The 21,630-nt window shown below is 39.0% G+C and overlaps 1 long non-coding RNA gene across 5 annotated transcripts in view; it reads right to left on the bottom strand.

Annotated features, from left to right (window-relative positions):
- The window catches only part of LOC118553433 (uncharacterized), a 254,539-nt gene that overhangs the window by 60,069 nt on the left and 172,840 nt on the right, over window positions 1-21,630 (bottom strand). The gene's annotated exons all lie outside the window — the stretch shown is intronic.

Genomic DNA, 21,630 nt, shown 5'->3' with positions numbered 1-21,630 from the left:
TAGCTCCCAACAGCTAAAAGCAGAAATAGAGAAGACCGCTCAACTCATCTCTAACTGAAACCCATTGTGCTTATTTCTTATCACACTTTCTTCAGACATTGACAAAGATGTTTTGCAATGACTGGACCCAGAAAAGCCCTGATAGCAACAGAATGCCTAGAAGACCACATCTGACATGTCCCCTTCCCTGCCCATGATCATGTGCTGAACACATACCAACCCCCACTGTGGATCATGCATTCTCTGCACCATCTGTAGGTGTCCATCTTGCTGCTGGAGAGGTTAGTTGTTCAGGCTTGAGCCTGCCACCTCTCCCAACTGCTGGCACCCAAAATAAATTTCTCCCTTTCTCTTTTCCAAACCCTCATCTCCTGAGTTATTGCCTTCTCTTGGTACGAGCTTATCCGAGTTTGTTCAGCAACAGTGTTGGCAAACCCAGCCAGGAGCTGTGTTTTCCATTTCTCCAGCCCCCTCGAGATACCCCAGGTCAGAGCAGTTGGCCGCAGCAGTGCACCAGGACTCACCCATTTGTTTCCTGAGTTAGTGACTGGGATAGATTGATTGGTAACAACCATACCCACCTTGTCTCTGGTGGTTGAGTACCACCACTTGGCCCTGCCACCCCAGAATCCAACTATTCCCCTTGCATTAGGCTGGCCCCCAGTTCACTGACTACAGTTCCCACAGTGATGTGGGGCCTACAGTCACCAAGCTCTGATGCCAGGTCTCTCCTCATAAACTTATTCCTCATGGTTGTGGTGGAAGGGATGCCTTCTGGACCCTCCCAGTATGACTGAATAGGTCTTAAATGACAAATCCACTCTAACACATTACACCAATGCAGGTCCAGCATTTCCCATTCTCTCAGAGTGGGTCACCTCTTGGGGCATGCTTCAGGCAACCATCCAGACAGCTGCAGTCCTCCCTAACCCCTGGAGTTGCAGCAGTAAATGCAGAATCTCTGCTTAGTGGGCCCTCGTGCATGAATTTGGCTTAATTAAACTTTATGTTCCTTCCACCATTACTCCTCACCCTTACATCCATTCCTACACATATTCCCCAGATTTCTGTTTTTATAAATTAAAAAATTCAAGTAGTTCTTTGAGAGTGTAATGTACCCCCTCATGGGTCACACTGTACCTCACCTTAAGGGCCCTGCTGGGACTTGAGTCTAATCATAGGTCTAGAAGCACAGAGAGAGCTAGGATGGGTCCTGAGGAGAAGTGGCAGTGTCTTGCAAGACAACTGCTCCAGGGGAAGCCAGCGCAGTTTCCTTAAGCAATGCAGGGTCAATCCCCTTAAATGGAAGTAGAGAGGGAAAGAAGATTCATCAGAATTTAAGGGCTCAAAGTCTCCAGCTTCACCAGGATCTCCTCACACATACCCTTCCCAATTTTCAGAGTCCCATTCCTTCCCATCAATACCCTCACTTTAACAGTAGATACCCTACGAAGCTGGTATTCAACTTGCATCATACTAATTACATTGGGTTGCATTGTAATCCAGAAACTTGCAGGATGAGATTCTGGGTTTGGTTTTCAGCATCTTAGCCCTGCAGCTATAGGAGATAAAAGTCTCTTTCAAGGAAGACATAGAAGCTTTCAGGTCAGGTATGTGGCTACTTGAGCTGGGAATTCAGGCTCCTGAGCTTCTCATTTTCATTCCCCATTTCGTCCAGCAACAGCTTTGTCCAGTGGCATTGAAAGCAACCAGCCAATCTCATTATACTCACCAGTTTATAATAACAATTGTTTGAACATATCACATGCATGATTGCTCAGATCTTTGTTTCTTCCAAGTGTCTGATTAGGAGTATCCAATTGGTGATATTTTGTAAATCTAAATATGGCCATGGGCTGTCAATCTTCTCTTTACTACTGCAAATAGAATCATTAGTGTCTTTAAATCTTAACTGATTGGAAAGCTAATTCCAGAAACTCCCAGAACAAATTTGGAAAATTCATTGTTAAGATTCTATTCCTCCAGGGGCACCTGGGTGTCTCAGTTGGTTAAGCATCTGCCTTCAGCTCAAGTCATGATCCCAGACTCCTGGGATAGAGTCCCATGTTGGGCTTCCTGCTTAGTGGGTAATCTGCTTCTCCCTCTCTCTCTGCCCCTCCCCCTGCTCATGCTCTTTCTCTCTCTCGCTCACTCTCTCTCAAATAAATAAAATATTAAAAAAAAAAAAGATTCTATTCCTCCAGAACTATTCTTTGTATCAAAATCTTATTAGTCAGAATTCTCTGGAGAAACACAACCAGTATATGTATTAAAGAATTGGCTCATACAATTACAGAGGCTTGCAGAGCCAGTGTCCCAGTTCAAATACCCTCAGGCAAGAGAATTATTTCTTAATCAGGGGAAGTCAGCCTTTTGTTCTATTCAGACCTTGAACTGATTGGATGAGGTCCACTCATATGATGGAAGGCAATCTACTTTACTCCGTCTATCAACTTAAATATTAATCCCATCCAAAAAACACCCGACTGAACCACCCAGAATAATATTTGACCAAATGTCTGGGCACTTTATGGTTCAATCAAGTTGACACATAAAATTAACCATCATAAGGATCTGAAGTCATGTATTCTTAATATCTCACTCTCTAGCAATCCCCATGTTAGTCACATGCTGGGTCCAGTAATGTTCACCTCTGCTGGTCTACTCTTTTCCACTCTCACTCCTGCTTCAGTAGCACATACCTCTTGCCTAGACTTTTAGAGCAGCCTTGTAATTCCAGCCTTTACTCTGGTTTCTCCAACCCATTTTATAGTCTATTTCATCTTATTCTTAAAAAGTAGCTCCAAGTATGTCATTCTCCTACTCAAACCCTTCAGCAGTGATCCACTGACTACCAAACTAATCACACACTCTGTCTTGAGAAACTAAAAAAGCCACAATAACATATTTCCATTTCTCTACCCATTTAGTCTATACCAGTGGTTCCCACATTTTCTGATTTCAGGATCCCTACACACTCTTAAAAATTATTGAGAACCCAATTCCAGGCGGGCAGGAATTACAATGATGGAGGAGGAGGGGGACGCTAAATTTGACTCATCCCTCGAATACAACTAGAATGTTATCAAATCATTCTGAACACATGAGAAATCAATTGGAGTTCTGAGAAAACAAATACTGCAAGTTTACAAGTAGAAAAACAACCACCTTTTAGAAGGTAGGAGGTGTGGAGACTTGAATCCCCAGTGATATATCTGAGGATACAGTGGAGGGAAGGGAGCCTGCTCAAGGAGGCTACCGCAAAGTATTATTAGCAGCGGAGTGCAAAATTGGAACTTTTAGAAGTCTGCTACAGCCAGGGAAGTGCCTGGCTTAAAGGTGCTCAGGTGGTGAAGTGCGGTGGAATCCCAGGTGTGACAACATAGTCAGAGGATCCCCGGGGTCACAAGAAAAACGGGTGATGCCTAAGTGTGGCATTGTTCCCAGGCATAGAAGCAGGGAAGCCGGCTAGGTGCTGGCTTTCTGCTCTGTGTTGCCATAAACTGCGACTTGCTGCATGGTCCTCCCACCACTTTCCTGGGAGGGGTCCAGCAAAAGGCAGAAGCATGGCCAGATGCCTCCCCTCCTTAGGAGGAGCAGCATGGGTCTGCACCTCAGGAGTCCTTAAAATTTGGAGTTTTTAAACTCAGTCTCGTGCCTGAGATAAAAAAGCTCAGACAGCCAGGGTAAACACAGAATTCTGACGGAAACTGGGTGACAAGAGTGGTTGATTGCTCTTCTGTGAGGGCTCACTGAAGAGCGGGGGTGGGGGCCCAAATTTTCACCTCCCGGGCTAGAGAGCGGGACACCGCCATATTCATCCCTCCAATCAATGCCAAAAGCATTCAGGGAACAAAACAGTGCCACCTAGTGGAAGCCAGAGCCACATACACTGAGCCCTGCCTCTGCGCACTGGAGGCCCATTTCCACTATGGCAAGTCCACCTGAGAATCAGCCCAACAGGCCCCTCCCCCAGAAGACCAGCACAAACAACTCACTCCTACCAAGTTTACTGGTCACAGAGGGCTGCAAAGCTTCAGCTCTGGGGAAAATAGTATGTAGCATTCTCTGTACTTTTATTCTTCATTTTTTATTATTATTTTTCAGTTATTTTATTTTTTTCAATTCTTTTTTAATTTTTATTTTTATATATACGTTATATATTTTTATTTTTGTTTCCTTTCATTGTATTTTATTTACATATATATTTTTCTTTCTTTCTTTCTTTCTTTCTTTCTTTCTTTCTTTCTTTCTTTCTTTCTTCCTTTCTTTCTTTCTTCCTTTTGATATTAATTTCTTTTAACAAGCAGACCAAAATACACCCAGGATCTAGTTTTTGTTGTTGTTGTTGTTGTTATTTTTCTTTTTCTTTCTTCTTTTCTTTTCTGGACAAAATGATGAGATGGGAAGATTCATCCCAAAAGAAAAAAATAGGAGGTAGTACTCACAGACAGGAATTTGATCAATATGGATATAAGTAAGATGTCTGAAATAGAATTTAAAACAACAATTATAAGGATACTAGCTGGGCTTGAAAAAAGCATAGAAGACAATAGAGAATCCCTTACTGTTGAGATAAAACAACTAAAATCTAGTCTGGCCAAAATTAAAAATGCTATAACCAAGATGTAGTCTCAAGTGCAGGCCATAAAAATGAGGATGAATTAATCAGAAGAGTGATTCAGTGATATACAAGATAAAATTATGGAAAATAATGAAGCTAAAAAGAAGAGGGAAAGAAAACTATTACATCACAAACTAGACTTAGGGAACTCAGCAATTCCGTAAAGCAAAATAATATCTGTGTTATTGGAGTCCCAGCAGAAGAAGAGCAGGGAAAAAGGGCTGAAGGTTTATTTGAACAAATTATACCTGAGAACTTCCCTAATCTGGGGAAGGAAACAGGCATTCAAGTCCAAGAGGCACAAAGAGCTCCCATCCAAGTCAACAAAAATAGAGGCACCTGGGTGGCTCAGTCGATTAAGTGTCTGCCTTTGGCTCAGGTCATGATACCAGGATCCTGGGATTGGAGCCCCACATTGGGCTCCCTGCTCAGTAGGGAACCTGCTTCTCCCTCTGCTCCTCCCCCCACTTGTGCTTTCTTGCGTGCATGTGTGCTCTCTCTGTCTGTCAAAATAAATAAATAAAATCTTTTAAAATAATCAACAAAAATAGGTCAACACCATGACATATTATAGTGAAACTTGCAAATTACAAAGATAAACAGAAAATTCTGAAGCAGCTCTGGAGACTAGGTTCTTAACCTACAAGGGTAGACACGTAAGGCTGGCAGCAGACCTGTCCATAGAGACCTGGAAAGCCAGAAACGACTGGCATAATATATTCAATGTGCTAAATGGGAAAAATATGCAGCCAAGAATACCTTATCCAGCAAGGCTATCACTCAGAATACAAAGAGAGATAACAAGTTTCCAAGACAAAATTTAAAGGAATTCATGAATACTAAACCAGCCATGCAAGAAATATTGAAGGGGACTCTTTGAGCAGAAAGAGAGACCAAAACCAACAAAGACTAGGAAGGAGCAAAGACAAACTACAAGAACAGTGACTTTACAGGTCATACAATGGCACTAAATTCATATCTTTCAATAATTACTCTGAATGTAATTGGACTAAATTCTCCAATCAAAAGACATAGGGTATCAGAATGGATTTAAAAAAAAGACCCTTCAATGTGCTGCTTACAAGAAGCTCATTTTAGACTCAAAACACCTCCAGACTGAAAATGAGGGGGTGGAGAACCATTTATCATGCCAATGTAAATCAAAAGAAAGCTGGAGTGGTCATTCTTTTATCAGACAAACTAGATTTTAAAGCAAAGACTGTAATAAGAGATGAAGAAGAACACTATGTCATAATAAAGGGGTCTATCCAACAAGAAGATCTAACAATTGTAAATATTTATGTCCTTTATTTGGCAGCAGCCAAATATATAAATCAATTAATAACAAACTTAAAGAAACTCATTGATAATAATACAATAATACTAGGGGATTTTAACACCCCACTCACAGCAATGGACAGATCATCTAAGCAGAAGATCAACAAGGAAACAAAGGCTTTGAATAACACACTGGTCTATCAGGGGGACTTAGATATATTCAGACCATTTCATCCTAAAGCAGCAGAATACACCTTCTTTTCAAGGGCACATGGAACATTCTTGAGAATAGATCACATACTGGATCACAAATCATCACTCAACTGGTACAAAAGGATTGAGATCATACTACGCACATTTTCAGACCACAATGCTATGAAACTTGAAGTCAACCACAAGAAGAAAACTTGTAAGGACTACAAATACATGGAGGTTAAAGAACATCCTACTAAAGAATGAATGGGTCAACCAGGAAGTTAAAGAAGAATTTTTAAAATACATGGAAGCAAAGGAAAATGGAAACATTACAGTTCAAAACCTTTGGGATGCAGCAAAGGTGGTCTGAAGAGGGAAGTATATAGCAACACAGGCCTTCCTCAAGAAGCAAGAGAAGTCTCACCTTACTAGAAAAGCCACCGCAGCATATTTCCATTTCTCTACCCATTTGGTATACACCAGTGGTTCCCACATTACACCTAACCTTACACCAAAAGGAGCTGGGCATTACCTTGATCCCAAAACCAAAAACCCCATTAAAAAGGAGAATTACAGATCAATATTCCTGATGAATATGGATATAAAAATTCTCAACAATATACTAGCTAATTGGATCCAATAGTACATTAAAAGGATTATTCACCATGACCAAATGGGATTTATTCCTGGGCTGCAGGGGTGGTTCAACATCTGGAAATCAATCAATGTGATACACCACATTAATAAAAGAAAGGATAAGAACCATATGATCCTCTCAATAGATGCAGAAAAAGCATTTGACAGAATACAGCACACTTTCTGGATAAAAACCCTTCACAGTGTAGGGATAGAGGGAACATACCTCAACATCGTAAAGGCCATATATGAAAGACCCACAGCTAATATCATCCTCAATAGGGAAAAACTGAGGGCTTTTCCCCTAAGGTCAGGAAGACAACAGGGACGTCCCTTCTCACCACTATTGTTCAACATAGTACTAGAAGTCCTAGCCTCAGCAATCAGACAACAAAAATAAATAAAAGACATCCAAATCAGCAAAGAAGAAGTCAAACTCTCACTCTTGCCAAATGACATGATATTTTATGTAGAAAACCCAAAAGACTCCACCCAAAAATTGCTAGAACTGATTCAGGAATTCAGCAATGTCACAGGATATAAAATCAATGCACAAAAGCCAGTTGCATTTCTACACACAAACAATGACACAGAAGAAAGAGAAATCAAGAAATCCATCCCATTTACAATTGCACCCAAAACCATAAGATACCTAGGAATAAATCTAACCAAAGAGGTAAAAGATGTGTACCTGGAAAACTATAGAACACTCAAGAAAGAAATTGAGGTCACCTGGGTGGCTCAGTCAGTTAAATGTCTGCCTTCAGCTCAGGTCATGATCCCAGGGTCCTGGGATCGAGCCCCACATGGGGCAGAGAGCCTGCTTCTCCCTCTCCCTCTGCCCCTCCCCCTGCTTGTGCTCTCTCTCTCTCAAATTAATTAATTAATTAATTTCATTAAGTAAAAAGAAAGAAATTGAGGAAGACACAAAGAAATGGAAAAACATTCCATGCTCATGGGTTGGAAGAACAAATATTGTTAAAATGTCTATACTACCCAAAGCAATCTACACATTCAATGCAATCCCTATCAAAATAACACAAGCATTTTTCACAGAGCTAGAACAAATAATCCTAAAATTTGTTTGGAACCAGAAAAGACCCCAAATAGCCAAAGAAATGTTGAAAAAGAAAACCAAAACTGGTGGCATCACAAAACCAGACTTCAAGCTCTATTACAAAGCTGTCATCATCAAGACAGTATGGTACTGGCACAAAAACAGACACATAGATCAATGGAACGTAATAGAGAACCCAGAAATGGACCCTCAGCTCTATGGCCAACTGATCTTTGACAACGCAGGAAAGAATATCCAATGGAAAAAAGACAGTCTCTTCAACAAATGGTGTTGGGAAAATTAGATGGCCACATGCAGAACAATGAAACTGGACTACTTTCTTACACCACACACAAAAATAAATTCAAAATGGATGAAAGATCTAAATGTGAGACAGGAATCCATCAAAATCCTAATGGAGAACACAGGCAGCAACTTCTTTGACCTCAGCCATAACAACTTCTTGCTAGACACGTCTCCAGAGGCAAAGGAAACAAAAGCAAAAATGAACTATTGGGACTTCATCAAGATAAAAAGCTTTTGCACAGCATCAACAAACTAAAAGGCAACCTACAGAATGGGAGAAGATAATCGCAAATGACATATCAGATAAAGGGCTAGTATCCAAGATCTATAAAGAACTTATCAAAACTTATCAGAACTTATCAACACCCAAAAAACAAAACAAAACAAAATCCAATCAAGAAATGGGCAGAAGACATGAACAGATATTTCTCCAAAGAAGACATACAATGGCCAACAGACACATGAAAAAATGCTCCCCATCACTGAGCATCATGGAAATACAAATCAAAACCACAATGAGATACCACTTCACACCCGTCAGAATGGCTAAAATTAACAACTCGAGAAACAACAGATGTTGGTGAGGATGTGGAGAAAGGGGAACACTCTTACACTGTTGGTGGGAATGCAAACTGGTAGATCCACTCTGGAAAACAGTATGAAAGTTCCTCAAAAAGTTAAAAATAGAACTACTCTAGGACCCAGCAATTGTACTACTAGGTATTTATCCAAAGGATACATAGTGATTCAAAGGGGCACATACACCCCAGTGTTTATAGTAGCAATGTCCACAATAGCCAAACTATGGAAAGAGCCCAGATGTCCATGGACAGATGAATGGATAAAGAAGAGGTTATATATACACACACACAATGGAATATTACTCAATCATCAAAAAGAATGAAATCTTGCTATTTGCAATGACATAGATGGAACTAGAGTGTATATGCTAAGCGAAATAAGTCAGTCAGAGAAAGACAAATACCATATGATTTCACTCATATGTGGAATTTAAGTAACAAAACAGATGAACATAGGGGAAGGGAATGGAAATTAAAATAAGATAAAAACAGAGAGGGAGGCAAACCATAAGAGACTCTTAAGTATAGGAAACAAACAGGGTTGCTGGAGAGGAGGTGGGTGGGGGATGGGGTAATTTGAGTGATCGGCATTAAGGAGGGCACTTGATGTAATGAGCACTGGGTGTTATATATAACTGATGAATCACTAAATTCTACCCCTGAAACTAATAATACACTATGTATTAACTAAATTGAATTTAAATTTAAATTTAAAAAAATTATTGAGAACCCCAAATAGATTTCATTTATGTGGGTTATATCTAGCAATATTTTCCATATTAGAAATTAAAACTGAGAAATAAAATAAAATAATAAAATAAAACCGAGAAATGTTTAAAACACAGGAATACCTAATACTCATTCCATCATCCCATTTGTCATCAAAAGAATGGCATAGTCACAGATAATATAGCTCCAAAAAAACACACCGTGCACTCCTAAAGAGAATGAGTATGTAAAACGCAAACATCATTTATTATTATAAAAACAGTTTTGATCTCACACACCCCCTAAACAGTCTCAGGGATCACCAAGGATTCCCAGAGTATATGTTGGGAAACTGCTGCTCACTGTTAAAGTCAAATAGGATTAGTCTCTGTTCCCCCAAACAGAGCTCACACCTCCCAAGCTCCTCCTCTTCAATGAGGATGTTTCCTTAGTCTGAGTCCTATCTGCCCCGCTACCTCTAATCCACATCACACAACTTCTTCTCTTTTGAAAGAGGAACTTACATGTTATCTCCTTTGTGCAATTTTTCATGATGGGCCACCACCGTGTGTGTGTGTGTGTGTGTGTGTGTGTGTGTGTGTGTGTGTGTGTGTGTTCCTTCTTAAGACTCTTCAAAGTATTTTATTTATATCTCTTCTATGGTACTTATAACATGTCCCCTTCCATTATTGCTGCTTATGTATTTATCTTATTCCTTCCTTGTACACACCTGTTGTTCTCACCTTTCCAACACTAATTCCCCCTTCTACTATTACCATCCCAATTTTGCTTTAACAAACTGCCCCTCCCCAAGTGTATACAATTTCATGGGATTAACCATCAAAGAACCCCACCTTTCTATGGACAAAGGGTAAAAACATGAGCCAAACTAGGCCAATCAGATACTTAGCCCTAGAATTTTAAGTATGAGCAGACACTGGATTTATTTGGTGCTCACTCAACTTGAGAGAAGTGCCTTAAAGAGAGATTTTTCTTTAGGTATTCTACCTAGATTCCTAGAGCTGCTTCACTTCCTGCCTTAGTTCTTCCTCTTTTCTTTTGGTTTTGTGAGCTAACCTGTATCCTTCAAATAAAATGTTTTTCTGTCTAACTTAACTGTGGTCAGTTGCTGTTGCTTACAAACAAGCTCCTCTTCAGATTGCTCCCAGAGTTCTTCCCCCATCACACCTCCCCTAGTACAGCCCTCCACACCAGTAGCTAGACCCACCACAGCATGTTAAGACTGCCCCAGTCATCCAATCCACAAAGTGAAGTCCAGGGGCTGCCTCCACCTACCACCTCCTCCTCTGCCTCCTCCTGGCATTTGACCATCATCACTTGTCATGGTTGGAGCTCTTGCTCATCTTCCCTCTAGGCTACATCCAATGTCACCTACCTTTGCCCCAAGTCCCTATGTTCCATTAATGCCTCCCTACCCTGCCACTGCAATTTATACCTGTTTCTGAGCCAAAGTATCACTGATCAATCATACCCATAATCTGTAACACTAAGAATATAATTCTGGAAGCAATACAAAAAGGTATCCAGCGTGTAAAGTAAAAGAGCTGTCTGAACCAGTTGCTAGACATGAACACATTGAAAATCATGTTGCCACCATCCTGTCCTGTTATACTGCTGTGGAATATAGTGATTCAGAAGATGATTCAGAATTTGATGGAGTAGATTACTTGGAGTAAGAAAAATGCATTGGTAAATATTACAGAACAAAATGCAAGCATCCTTTGTGGTGCTTGTTCTTTGAAAATTCTTGATCATTCTAGTGTTTTGCTTTCTTTCCCTCGATAACCCCTTTCCTCCATAAATTTTTATGTCTAAGAAAATATTAAAATACATTTCAAACTAAATGTTTTACATTGGCTTACCTTTTTTTTTTCCCTAAAAAGACTTAATTTGGTCAAATTAGCCACTGAGTATTAAGCATCGAAACCTCTTACTAGAGTAACAGATTTGGTTTTGTGGTATACCTTAATTATGCACTCTGTGAGTTTTAATTTAAAGAAAACCAATGAGATTGAAATCTTAAGGGCAACTGCATCTATTTATAAGCCTTAGTGCATTTCCTGATATTTTTTAAAAGAAGAAACACTGCTTTGATGATATGGACAATTCAGAAAGTACATTCACCTTGTAGTGTTGAATTCTCTTAAGGAAATACTTGAAATTTTAAAAAGTATTATTTTATTGTTTTTAAATACTTACCTTATTTGAGTGTTTAACATTATCCCCTCCCCACTTATATACTTTTATATAAACACCCAAAAGAAATGAAAAGGATCTATTCACACAAGAACTTGCACATGAATGTTCATAGGAGCATTATTTATAAGAGTCAAAATATTGGAAAGAACCCAAGTGTCCATCAACTGCTGAATGGATAAAGAAAATGTGATATATACATAAAATGAAATAATACTCAGCCGTAAAAAGGAATAAAGTTCCCACATATGCTATAGCCTGGATGAGCCTTGAAAAGATGACAAAATTGAAATCATAAGATTAAGAATATTATGAAAGAAGTCAGTCATAAAAGCCCACATATTGTATGATTCCATTTGTATGAAATGTCCAGAATAGACAAATTTTCAGAGACATAAAGGAGATCAGTGGTCACCTATAACTGGGGCGGGTGGGAAGACAGGAGGAGGTATCTAAACGGTACAGGATCTTTTTTGGGGTGATGAAAATGCTCTAAAATTGATTGTGGCACAAATGTATGGACACTAAAGCCCCTAAATTGTACATTTTAAGTAGGTCAATTTGTGGTGTGTGGGTTACATCCAAATAGAACAGTTACATAAAGGAACCAAAAAGAGCAATGATATTACCTTGAAGGTGATGGCTGACCAACTATGCAGTGAGGAAGAATGACAGCAAAGAACTACAGGTAGGAGGAAGTTTATCAAAAGTGGCTTTAATTCTAAATTCAAGAATTTTCTTTATTCTATATACCAGAGTGAGCAAACTATGGCTTACCATCTGTTTTTGTAAATAAAATTTTATTGGACCAACCATGGCCTGTTGAGTGTTGTCTATAATTGCTTTCATACTGCAATGACAGAGCTGAGTGGTTGTAATCACCACTATATGCTCAGCAAATCCTAAAATATGCACTACTTCCTCCTTTACAGAAAAAGTTGGCTAACCCCTGATATATATTATATAGGGTGAAGCCAATGAAGGTTTTTGAGAAGATAACTCTGCTTGCTGCTCGGAGAATAGATTTGATAGGGGAGAAACAAGCAGAATGTGCTTGTCCTGGACACAGACCCCCAGAATTCTGTGTACCACCTCTCCCACCAGCGGTCACCCTCTGCTTGACCCTCTGCTCATCTCTGCTCAGGGCTATACGATGGAAAGTATGTAACTTCCACCTATTCTGAGACTAAGGACACAGGATGTTTTGTTCGGTTGGTTAGTTGTTTTAATTGAGACATAACTGACATACAACATTGTATTAGTATCTGGGGTACAACATAATGATTCCATATACATATATATTTGAAATAATCACCAAAATAAATCTAGTTAACATCCATCACTACACATAATTATACACAGTACAGTATTATTAACTATAGTCACCATGCTGTACAATACATTCCAGGACTTACTTATTTTATAACTAGAAGTTTGTGCCTTAGATTGTTTCCATATCTTGGCCATTTTAAATAATGCTGCAATGAACATGAACATGCTGTTTGAGTTAGTGTTTTATTTCCTTTAGATAAATACCCACTAGTAGAATTGCTGGATCGTATGGTAATCTAAGTTTGAGAGAGTGCTCTGTCCTCTCACTGTGGCCTGATTTTCATGGCAGGGTGTTCATTCAGTCATTTCCTCCCATAGTTGGGAATGAATTCACCTTGTGTTGCACTTTGAACAGAAACCCAACCCTGACTCTGTACCTAGGTGTTGTCAATGCTATCAAAAGTAAACTCTTTGGTCGGGGCCCTAACAGGGTAATACCAGAAAGTGAATTATTGGATAAGAAAGCAGCAGTAAAACTGTGCAAGACTGTTGAATCACAGATCTGTAACTCTGAAACAAATAATACATTATATGTTAAAAAAGAAGAAGAAGAAAAAGAAGATAACAGGAGGGGAAGAATGAAGGGGGGCTATCGGAGGGGGAGACGAACCATGAGAGACAATGGATTCTGAAAAACAAACAGGGTTCTAGAGGGGAGGGGGGTGGGAGGATGGGTTAGCCTGGTGATGGGTATTAAAGAGGACACGTTCTGCATGGAGCACTGGGTGTTATACGCAAACAATGAATCATGGAACACAACATCAAAAAGAAAGAAAGAAGAAAGAAAGAAAAGAAAGAAAGAAAGAAAGGAAAGAAAGAAAGGAAAGAAAGAAAAGAAAGAAAGAAAGAAAGAAAGAAAGAAAGAAAGAAAGAAAGAAAGAAAGAAAGAAAGAAAGAAAGAAAGAAAGAAGAAAGAAAGAAAAGCAGTAGCAACATACAGGCTACAGCATTGCGAAGAATGTGGCCACATCCCTCTCTGGTGGGATCAGTGGTGATTGGACCTCCATGCTGCCAGTTTATCCCAGGTCAAGATGCTCAAACAGCCTGAAGGTGAAGACTGGTAAAAGTCTCTAAGGAAAATCTAGATCTGGTCCCTGACTTCCTTGCCTAAAGGTACACTGCTTGCCTTTAAACACCAACTGTAAGTAATCATAAAAACGGAGGGAGAATGTATTTGTAGCTCTTCCTTTACTTAGTCCTTTAAATGAAATGGATTAAAACATTGAAAATGAAATATTTTATTAATTTTAAAAGGGGGGTAGGATTGTTAGCCACTTAAAAAACAAGAATAAAGTTCTAGTGGACTTGACTACCAAAAGAAATGTTTTTTTTACTTCTTTTATATTTTATTATTTTCCACCTTTATTGACATATAATTGACATATTACATTGTGTAAATGTAAGGCATATAGCATGTTGATTTGATACACATATATTTCAAAATGATTACCACCATAGCATTAGCTACCACCTCCATTATGTGACGTAACTACCATTACTTTTTGGAGGAGAGAAAATTTAAGGTGTACTCTCTTAACAACTTTCAAATTTATAATACATTATCGTTCACTATAATCACAATGCTGTACATTAGATACCCAGAACGTACTCATCTTATAACTGGAAGTTTATACCCTTTGACATTTTCTCTATCCTGCAGCCCCTGGTAACCACCATTCCACTCTGTTTCTAGGAGTTCAGCTTTTTTAGATTTCACTATATGTGAGATCATGCAGTAGTTGTATTTATCTGACTTATTTCACTTAGCACAATGCCCTCAAGGTCAATCCATGTTGTCACAAATGGCACCATTTCCTTCTTTTCTCATGACTGAATAATATTCAAGTGTGTATCTCCCATCTTCTTCATCCATTCATCTGTTGATGGACACTTAGGTCATTTCCATGTCATGGCTATTGTGAATAATGCTACAAAAAACATGGACTACAGATATCACTTCAATATTCTTTTTTCATTTTCTTTGGATGTATATCCAGAAGTGGAATTACTAAATCATAGGGTAGTTCTATCATTAATGTTTTGAGGAAACTCCATATTGTCTTTCACAGTAGCTGCACCAATTTACGTTCCCAACAACAATGCACAAGGGTTCCTTTTTTTTACATCCTTGCCAACACTTGCTATTTCTTATCTCTTTGATAATAGCCATTCTAATAGGTATGAGGTGATACCTCATTGTGGTTTTGATTTGTATTTCCCTGATGATTAGTGATGTTGAGCATCTTTTCATGTACCTGCTGGCCACTTGTAGGTCTTATTTAGAAAAATGTCTCTTCAGTTCTTCTGGGAAAGAAGTGTTCTTAAAAAGTGATATTGTTCCACACTCTGAACTATCAGAGTATCCTTTGCACTGAACATATAAGGCCACAAAGATGAGCAAACAATTCCTTTGGAGGATAAGATGAATTATAAGGGATTTAGAAATGTGGCCCAGAGAACATATGGGGAAGGGAGTCAGGGGTAGGCTGTTCCGTGAGAAAGTATCTGAGACCCTTTGTGCCCAAAAATTGAGCCTGGAGCTCTGACCTCCAAAAAAGTTACCCAACCTACAATATTCCTCATGTTGTACCAGTACTGCTACTCTACATTCACCAGGAATCAAAGCTATAGAAGATGGACTTAAAACATGGTGTAGTGTGTTTAAAAGACTGCACTAGGGATACAGCCTGCTAGGGTTCAAATTGTGGATCTGCTGCTGTGATCCAGCGTGGGGTATTTACCCCTCAAGTGCCTCAGTGTCATCGTGCTGTGACACAACAGTAGCAGCCACACCACATTAATTTAGAGGTCTAAATTAAATAGTCTGCCTTAGGCTCAGGTCATGATCCTGGAGTCTCAGGATTTAGCCCTGCATCAGGCTCCCTGCTCAGCAGGGAGTCTGCTTCTACCTCTGACCCTCCCCCCTCTTGTGCCCTCTCTCTCTCTCTCTCAAAAAAATAAATAAAAATCTTTCTTAAAAATTAATTAATTAATTAAATAGTAAAAAATGTGAAATTCTTAGAACGGTGCCATTTATATGGTAAGTCTTATATTATTATGCCATCATCACTTAATGTCATAAAAAGATTTCAATTTAAAGAAAGGAAGCTGCTAAACAATGAACTAAGGTGGTTTATTCAAGTTTGTTCACCAGAACACAACACCTTGAAGAACTATAACTATAATGTCAAAACAAAACAAGAAACAACAACTCTACTCATATTGGCTGACATCCAGAGATAAAATACCAGCCTAGGTAAGTCTGCTGTGTACTTGGGACAGCCAACAACTATAACAATTTCTGGAAAGAAGTATATCAGAGTAGGAAGTCCTAGAAGAACTGAGGCCGGAGAAACAGCAGCAGTGACCAAGACCCTGTCACTGACCCTATAAACTGTTAGACTGAGAGGGACAATGACCCACTACCATGGGAGTCATCCACATTCTACCTGTTGTGAGGCACCAACCCAAAACATGTTCCTGAAGTTCTTCCTTCAGAAGTCAAAAATTCCGCCCTCCAGTTTACTCTCCACAACCTGTTTCTATGAAATTACCCCATGTACTCTGAGGAACCAAAGTAAACCCACCATATTTATTTACAGAGATCCCCTAGTTCTGCTGGTAACTTTGGTTTCAGATGCAGAGCTGAGAAGCATTAAAAAATTAAAAAAGAGTATGCTCTGGAGAAAAATATCATTATATTCTGATTACAAAAGAACATAAAATCAGTAGAAAATTTGGAAAATACAGAACAGCAGAAAGAAAAGGCACCTGTAATTGGATCCTAGTTACTCATCATCCCAAAACATGATAAATCCTGTCTTTTTACTTTTACACATTCTGGTGGTTGGGTAGTTGCATTTGTGATTTAATTTTTTATTTAATTTATTTTAAATCTTAATTTATTAATTTATTGATTTGACCTATTTCTCTAGTAATTACTGATGTTAGTATCTTTTCATGTATTTCTTGGCCATGTCATTTTTGTGAAGTATCTGTTCAAAACTTTTGCCCATTTTTCTCTTGTATTGTTAGTCTTTTTCTCATGGACTTGAAGGAGTTCTGTGTATAACCTGGATATGAGTCTTTTGACAAATACCTTCTCCTACTTTGTAGATTACCTTTTTACTCTCTTAACATGTTTTTGACGAACGTAGTTCTTCATTTTAATACAATTTTGTAATTGTTTTCCTTTATGGTATATATTTGTTTTAGTCTATTTAATAAAGTTTGGCTTTTACAAAGGTCATAAAAATGTCCTCTCATGTTTCCTTCTAAAAGCTTTATTGTTTTACTTCTCACATTTAGATCTACAAACCACCTAGAATTGATTTTCATGTATGGTATATGATGAGGTGAGAATTAAGCTTCTTCCAGCTGGATATCCAATTTCCAACACTATTTATTGGAAAGGTCATACTTTCTTCTTCTCCATTGCAGTGACACGTTCTTCGTAAACCTGACGGCTGTCTCTATGTGGTTTTGTTTGTGGAGTCTCTCTGCTGTCTCATCGAACTATTTGTCCTTGCACAAATACCATACTGCCTTAATTAATATGCTCTTATAATAAATCTTGATATCAGGTAGTTTACGTTAAAAGCATTCAGACTTTGGGCCATAAACAACCAGGGGATAACTTGATCTGAACTCAAAAAACTTAATTTATATGCTAAGTGCATGGGAGACCAGACAAAAAGAGGCCAGAAGTGAACAGATCTGCTAGAAAGTTCTGCAATGTTACACTTCATCTGCTGTGGATGTGGAAGAAGTAGGCATGCACAGTAGTTTCTAACTAAAAATTCTTTGACTTAAAGATTGTAAGCAGTTTATTCACTGCTTATAGTTGCATTCAGTAACTGTATGTTAAATTAATAACTGACATTGTTAACTAGGGTGCCTTCCCCATCCTTAGTCCAAGGTGATGCTTCAGCTGTGGATGATGGTGCTACCACGACCAGCAGAGAGCGTGGGGCAGGCAAAGCGTGCAGTGCCGGGCAGCTCTCATATTGGCAGAACCTTAACAGGTGGTTGGAAATGAGGGACTTCACAGAGAAAGATTGTGAGTTAGTGCTGAGAACTTATGAGTCAGCCAATGTTCCAAGATTAAAAGCACTGGAGTAAGTGAGGTTGTCAAAGAGAAGAGAGCAGAATGAAGAAAAATGGGTTGAGATTATAGAAAGAAAAAAAAACTTTGGAAAACAGGAGGAAGAGGTGTCAGTGAAGAAGCATTATGAGATTCAGAGTCAAAGAAGACAAGAAGACATTAGCAGGAGGGGTGGTTAGGGTGCCTGGCTATACTTAAATTCCAGAAAGAAAAGCATTGTGTCATAAATAAGGTTGCGAGTTGGCAGAACTGTAGTATCAGAGATTATTTAACACAAGGATTCAATTTCCAGATAGCCAAAGGCACAAGGGAATATAATCTGCCTCCATGAAAGTATGCCCTCTGTAGGACAAGGCAAAGTATAAATAAATACACACTTAGCTAGGCCCTAGACTTTGGTTCTGTCCTCTATGCATTTAGGTTTTACTGAATACAGTTTGGGAATAAAGGCAAGATGAACCAGCATTTTAAAGCACTTACTATGTACTAGGCAAGGTGTTTTCATTAACACTGCTGTTTTTAATCTTAAAACATTAGTTGGAGACAGGAATTGTCACCCACATGCAGAAAGTGAGTCAGGCTAAGAAGCCAAACAAAGGAAGAACACTAAAGGAGCAAGAGTCTATTTGGAGCTGGATACATCTGCTCCTGAAGCCAAGTTCCCACTTTCCCACAGGTCCAGGTGTTTTAGATTCTCTGCCAGACAGAATCGCTACAGCAGCGTGAAATCCAGGTTCTGCTGCCAAGCTCAGTTACCGACAGGCGTGCACACATGCTGGGCAGTGAACTCAGAGGAAGGAATAGTATGTTCGTCCAAACAGCCCTCAAGTTTGCATAAACTCAAGGGAACTGAGATTTGCAGAGAGGTCAAAGCCACATTTGACCTTGTTTACATCTCTTCCACCTCAGGTGAGGTCACAGGTCTTGCTCCTGTTTAGTACCAGTTCTTACAGGAATGGCTCCAACTTTACTGCACTGATGGCCAGAGCACCACCAAAAGGGCCCTTACCTGCTAAAGGACCCGCGTGCCTCAGACACAGCAGTAATTTGAGCCTCTGCAATTGCCATACCCAGGGAACGCTGCCCTGCTTCCTTGGAATGCACTTTATGTGCCCACTGACTCTTGATCAGGCCTTTGGGCTGCTGATTTTTAGCTGGAACTTGAAGGTAAGAATATGGCTTAAAAAAAATCCTTAACTTACCGATTTTTTTTATTTTTACTATGGTAATGTAGGTACTGCTGTACAGATAGAAGTGATTAAAGCCAGAGACTATATTAACGAACCTAAAAAATAAAAGGTAACACCATATCAAAAATTAATGATGTAATGTATGGTGATTAACATAAAATAAAATTAAAACAAAAAAAATAATAAAGGTATTTGTAACAAACAGACAACAACCTAACAGTGTAAAGCCTAGAAACTCAGGACCCAGAGGCAAAAATCTCCAAAATCCCTGTCCTATAATCCCAACTCTCCTTCCCACCCAGATCTTCCCCTACATGCTGAGCTTGTAGGGAATTGGAGGGGGGATTGGACCAGGTCTCTGAGCTCCAGGAGGAGTAATCCTAGGACAAGTGGCAATTTTTGTGCCTTTGTGCCTGTAAAGGAAAAACTCATCCTGTGTTCTCCTTTATGCTACTTAAATAGCATACTTTATACTTCTGTGACCAGATATGGGTCGGGGAGGAAAGGGTTCCCCACACCAAGCAATCCTCAGATTCTCTGGATACTGGCAGTTCTACAATTTAACTCAATTCTGACACTCTTTATCTGGAGACAGCATCAGATCCCACAGGTTAAGGGCTCAGTCCCACAGACTGCCCCCCAACCCTGACTTCAGATACCAATCACAAGTTCAGGTTATAGCATGTGTTTCTGACCAACTGCCTTTAGATTGAAGGTTCTCATGACCTCTTCCTTGAATTTGAGTAATTTGCTAGAGTGGTTCACAGAACTTAGGAAAACACTTTACTTACTAGATTACTGGACTATTATAAAAGATAGAATTCAGGAACAGCCAGATGGAAGAGATGCATAGGGCAAGGTATGTGGGAAGGGGTACAGAGTTTCCATTCTCTCTCCAGGGACACCACCCTCCCAGCAGCTCCACGTGTTCATCAGCCTGGAAGCTCTCCAAGCCCCATCTTTTTGTGGTATATTTATAGTATAGATTATATTTGTGTGTTCCCCTTAATATATATATATATCAATATATATTTGAAAAAGACAGATGTAAATACATCAAAATAATAATTCCTAGGTGATGAATTTTTCTTCGTACATTTGGGCTTATTCCAAATTTTCTGGTATATATATGCTCGCAATAAAAAACGGGAGGGGTAGTTTTTTTAAAAAAAGAAAGTGGAATTTGCAGAAAGACACTGGCTACAACCCTGGACAAGTCATTGATCATGTGACTCCTATCTCCCTCATATTTATGAGTGCTAATTATTCCTTCCTAGTAAAATCATAATATGAATTAAAAGAGAAAAGAAAAGCTTTTTAGATCTAACATAGGAGGGCTGTATGGAATGTTAGTTCTCTTCCCTCCTCTCAAAGTTGATCACACAATAATTTCAGTATCACCCAAACTACTTTCTTTGACATATTGTCAACACAGCTGCTTCTTACACTTGAAATTTTTTTCAGAAATGGTTCATCTTTCATTTTCTGAAACTTAGTCTCCATTCTAAGGGACTTGACTCACTCTGAAAGTAGAAGCCACCTTGAAAACAAACCTCATTACGTGGCACTAACTCCCTCTCACCCACTCCTTGGAAAGGCTGGGCCAGATTCTTTTATTCAATTTCCAATAAGTATGTACTATTACATCTCCTATAAGGATCCTTTCAGCTCTAAAGTCCTGGCACTTATTTTATGCAACAGTTAAAATGAGTTTGAGCACTAAGCCCAGCACATGGCTATCTCAATAGCCAATTATTCTGGAGTAATATGGCCCACTTCTCCTGGCTTCCTCATTTTGTGCATTTAAAGCAAAAAACCTGATTCTAAAAATAGGCATAAGATTTAAATGAACATTTCTCCAAAAGAGATATATGAATGACAAATAGGCACATGAAAAGATGCTCAGCATCACTAATCATTAGGGAAATGAAAATCAAAACAACAGTGGAATATCATCTCATACCTACATAAGGATGGCTATCGTAGAAATTAAAAAATTTTGAAAACATGTACTTAATAAATAAAATAGGTAATAAACAGAAAATAACAAGTGTTGGCAAGGATGTGAAAAGACTGGAACACCCGTGCCTTTCTGGTGGGAATGTTAAATGGTGTAGCTACTACTGAAAACAGCATGGCAATTTCTCAAAAACTTAAACGTAAAATTACCATATGATCCAGCAATTCCAGTTCCAAAGAATTGAAAGTAGGATCTCAAAGAGATATTGGCATACCCATGTTCATAGCAGCGTTATTTATAAAATCCAAAAGTTGGAAGCAGCCCAAGTGTCCATGTATGGATGAATGAACAAACAAAATGTGGCATATACACACAATGGAACATTATTCAGCCTCAAAAAGGAAGGAAATTCTGACCCATGCTACAACATGGATGAACTCTG

This window comes from Halichoerus grypus, chromosome 10 (assembly GCF_964656455.1).
Source record: "Halichoerus grypus chromosome 10, mHalGry1.hap1.1, whole genome shotgun sequence".
NCBI classification, from domain to species: Eukaryota; Metazoa; Chordata; class Mammalia; order Carnivora; family Phocidae; genus Halichoerus; species Halichoerus grypus.
This window is presented reverse-complemented; position numbering and strand designations above follow the sequence as displayed.